The sequence below is a fragment of the Zingiber officinale genome, chromosome 7B, assembly GCF_018446385.1.
Source record: "Zingiber officinale cultivar Zhangliang chromosome 7B, Zo_v1.1, whole genome shotgun sequence".
Classification (NCBI taxonomy): Eukaryota; Viridiplantae; Streptophyta; class Magnoliopsida; order Zingiberales; family Zingiberaceae; genus Zingiber; species Zingiber officinale.
The window spans coordinates 97,640,922-97,645,365 of NC_055999.1; the positions used below are offsets into that span (position 1 = coordinate 97,640,922).

General features: G+C 35.7%; 1 long non-coding RNA gene across 1 annotated transcript; it reads left to right on the top strand.

The window, feature by feature from the left end:
* The first annotated feature begins 891 nt into the window (after positions 1–891).
* On the top strand, positions 892–2,283 carry LOC122005188. Its single transcript, XR_006118341.1, has 2 exons — positions 892–1,014; positions 2,032–2,283. It is a non-coding gene; the product is annotated as an uncharacterized LOC122005188 (long non-coding RNA).
* Positions 2,284–4,444: the final 2,161 nt, after the last annotated feature.

The window sequence follows — 4,444 nt, forward strand, 5'->3', positions numbered from 1 at the left end:
TGTGCTAAAGACTCCCTCCATAGTTCTCGCTCTAACGCTTACATTTACTTTCTTTGCGGTGTGCAGAGGAAGGAGTGTCGGGTGTCATCTTTTCTCTAGTACAAAGTCTTCTTTCAATCAAGATCAGAGCCACCTGCCCAATTCATCATCTCCTCCAATTTAAGATAAGATCCCCAATAATCTTCCAACAGTATTTATATACATCATAAAGAGATAAAGATAAAGAGAAAATATATACATAAAAATATATAAAAAATTTATACATAATATATTCTAAAATATCCTAATATCTCCAACGTTCAATGCCCATGGAATAGATATACAGTTTGTTATTCCTGCTATCCCTATTTGGTCTGATAAATTTGCCATCAATGCTCCACCCAAAACCCCAAAACACCCTCTCTATCCCTGTGGCCCCCTTATCCACCCCATATCACAAGCCGATCTCTCAAATTTAGTCGAAGGTGTGAGTCCAACGTCCCCTTTTAGGAATACCTTTTTACTAGTAGAGGCTAAGTCTAACCTAAATATACCAAAAAACAGAAGATATCTATGATCGATTCTACGAAGAGTAAATTCTCTCTTTAGGTTATGGCTCGTCTTGCACTTAGTCACTCGTGCCCTTTATCTAAAATAGTTACATGTGCATATAGATGGATGACATAGCCTGTCTTTTTTAAGTTAATAAAGATATGATTTTATCTTTTGAGTCATTCAACTTAAAAGCCAAAGAGTCTAAGGGTTCCACCACAGCATTAATGTAAATGGATGGCATACCAAATTATGGAAGGCAACAAAGTCAACGTTCATTTCTTCTCTGGCCCTACCACAAGAAGATACAAAGCAATTCTCCTATATAACTTGTTCCAAGAAAGAAAATGATGAGGAAAGGGACACCATTGAAGATAACTCCATCAGTGGCGAGGCCATTAAGCATCAAGCATGCCATGAGCAACAAAGTTACCTTCTTCAAGTTTGCTCGACTTTGACGAAGATAGAGCCATAAAGGTGAAGGTGAGGGGACCTTGACTCGTGTCACATACGCATACATAAAAATCTTAAGAATCAGCATCTTAATCTATCTAATTCAATCTTACATTTGTGTTTATATATATATATATATATATATATAAAAGAAAAACTGTCTATACCTCCTGAATTAATCGGTGAAGCATGAATACCTAGATAACAAGAGTGCCCTATATTTTTATAATAATCAAATTAAAGATGTATATATTCTTTTTTATTGAAATAGTATATATTACGTCCAAATTATGTCTATGTGATCGTCCATATATCCACCTCTCGTTGGTTAGAGGCCCCTAGCATTATATGTACATATTGCTTAGTGTTTCCTCCAACTGATTAGCTTTTCTAGCTATACTTCTCCCATTCCACCATTAATGGTCGCTGATTGTGATTTCAATATCATTTCTGATGGTATATTCATCCTTATCATTGCCTTACTGTTTAGTATCAGAGGATTATGCACTACAACAAAAATCCTTATAGATATCGATTTTCCACCTGGTGAGATTAATATGGAGAGGCAAAATAGATATGAGGTATATGATTTTAGAATTTTAAAACTTAGATACGTGATTTACATATTTAAAAACTTCATCTACTTTTGATAATTTGCCACCAATTTAATTTTAGCATTTGACTGATTCAAAGTGAAAGCCACTTGACCCATTAAATTATCAATAGCAATTCTTCTTACTTGTTTTAAGAAAGAGATGAGGAAATGAACACCTTGGATATTGAAGGTGACTCCATTAAATATGCATGAGCAATATACAAGTTTGCTTGACTTTGCTGCATATCATAAAGGTGAAGGTGACCGGCCTTGTCTGGTATCATATACGCATATATAAAAATCTTAAGAATTAACATCTATTTAATTCAATCTTCAATCTTTTTTGTTATGATATTAAGAGGTATTCTTTTATGATTCTCTTTTATTAAAATAGCATTTATTTTTCCTAAATTGTCCTCATGTCATTATCCACATATTGTCCTCCTTAGCAGACCCTTTACTTGCTCCAGCTCCAGTCACCACTTGCCTAAGCTTATGGTCATCCTTTCCGGTATGAAGTTTAGGTTGTGCGAGAAGAAACAAGAATATATTGTGAAGCGGTTTCGCTTGCAGTCGAGGACAGGTAAATCGGAACGATAACAAGGGTAATCTGGGACTTCTCACAAAGTTTAAAAATTAAATGTCCATTTTTCTATTTTAAAAGAAAATTTGTTATTAATAAAATTAAATAAATTAACTTTTAATTGATCAGTCGCACAATAGGTGGGCGTCTATTGATTATGAAAATGTTAACATTTTTCGTCCAACTGAAAAAATAAGAATATATGAGCATAGATCTTCGTTTCATCGAGAACATGACATAAGAAAGTAAATACTGTAATTACAAAGAATCTGAATGCAGCAGAATTGTCATTGTAGTTCGAATAGAGCTCGCCGATCCAATAATCCTGCAAAAGAAGAAGAAGGAGGAGGAGGTTGGCATTCTAGAGGAGTTAGGGTTGACCGTGCCAAATTCTCTTCGTCAATAGAGAACGAAGAGACGTCTTAAAAAGATACTCTAATCCTCTGGAGACCAACCTATTATATAGTGCACATTTATTATCAACACATAGATAATTATAGATACGTGACTAAATGTTCTATACATACATGGTCTACATCCAATAACCGAACTCAATAAGTATAAGCTAGATCATTTTAAAGGGTTCAGATCGTATTCATATATATAATTTACAAATAAACTTATCTAATAAGTATAATTATATCTAACATTTAAGGCTACGTTTGGTAGCTTGTAATCTATCTTGTAATGTAATCCAGATTACATTACAAAGTCGATTATTTTGTTTGGTTTGATTTAAAACTTGTAATGTAATGTAATCTGGATTACAAAAGGTAGTGAAGATTTGTAATCTGGATTACAAAGCAAATGCTATGTAATCCGATTACATTACGAGGTCATTGTTTCACCAAAGTTTAAATGCCGAATATACCCCTAGTCTGTTGTCGACCGCCGCCCGTCACCGGTCGACGACCTTCGTCGCCGGCCGCCGCCGCCGCCGGTCGCTAGCCGCCGCCGGTCGCCGGTCGTCGCGGCCGCCACCAGTCGCCGGACGCCGCCGCCACTGCCGCTGCCAATTGCCGGTCGTCGATGGCCGACCGCCGATCGCTGTCCGCCTCCACCACCATTGCCCGCTGGTCGTCGCCCGCCGTCGCCCATCGTCGCTGATTGGCGAAGACGGTGGCCTGCTGTGGCGACCGACGGTGGCAGCGGCAGCTGGTTGCCGATGGCTGCCGCAAACTCCGGCAGAAGTGTGACGACCGCCGATAGAGGTCACAGGATATTTTTGTCATTTTATAATAATATAAATTACATTCCTTATAAAAAATAATGGACACCAAACAAAAGAATGTAATCACCTTTGTAATCAAAGATTACATACATTACATTACCAAACATAGTAATGTAATCAAGATTACATTACATTACATTATAAATTTAATTATATTACAAGCTAGATTATATTACACCCAACCAAATGTAGCCTTAGTTCCTTGCATATGTTATAGTTATCTTCATCGCCTTAAGCAATATTCGGTGATTTTTAAAATGCCACAAGAGGGAACTGCTTAGAGTGAAAGAAGAGCTTTGTTGGCCATCCAGGGTTACATGTATGATCCGTAGGATTGAATTGATTTGCTTTATGATGTGGTCTAAATTGAATATCTATTTTTCTAATTTGAGTTTAAAAAAGGTCAATTTAATCTAAAAAAAGTTAATGAAGATTTTCCAATTTGAATTTTATCTTTTGACTGATTCAACGTGAAAGCCAAGGATTTGACCCTTTAAATTATCCATTTTAATTATCAATTGCAATTCTCTATTTCTCTTAACTTGTTCCAAGAAAGAGATGAAGAAATGGACACCTTTAAACAATTGAAGGTGACTTCATTAATGGCGAGCCCATTAAGTATGCATGACAGCATGACCAATATTCAAGTTTGCTTGACTTTGACTCAGATAAAGGTAATAGAACCTTCTCTCCTATCACATACGCATACATAAAAAATATTAAGAATCGGCATCTATCTAATTCAGTCTTTTTTTTTTAAGATATTAAGATAAATCATTAAAAGGGTATTCTTTTATGAGTTTTTTTTTTTTTATCGAAATAGCATTTGTTTTCCCTAAATTGCCACTTGACCCATTAAATTATTAATAGCATTTCTTCTAACTTGTTCCAACAAAGAGATAAAGGAAATATACACCTTTGAACAATGGAAGGTGACTCCATTAAATATGCAAGAGCAGTCGACAAGTTTGCTTGACTTTGACGCAGATAAAGGTGAAGGTGACCTTGTCTCGTATCATATAAGCATATATAAAAATCTTAAGAATTTGCA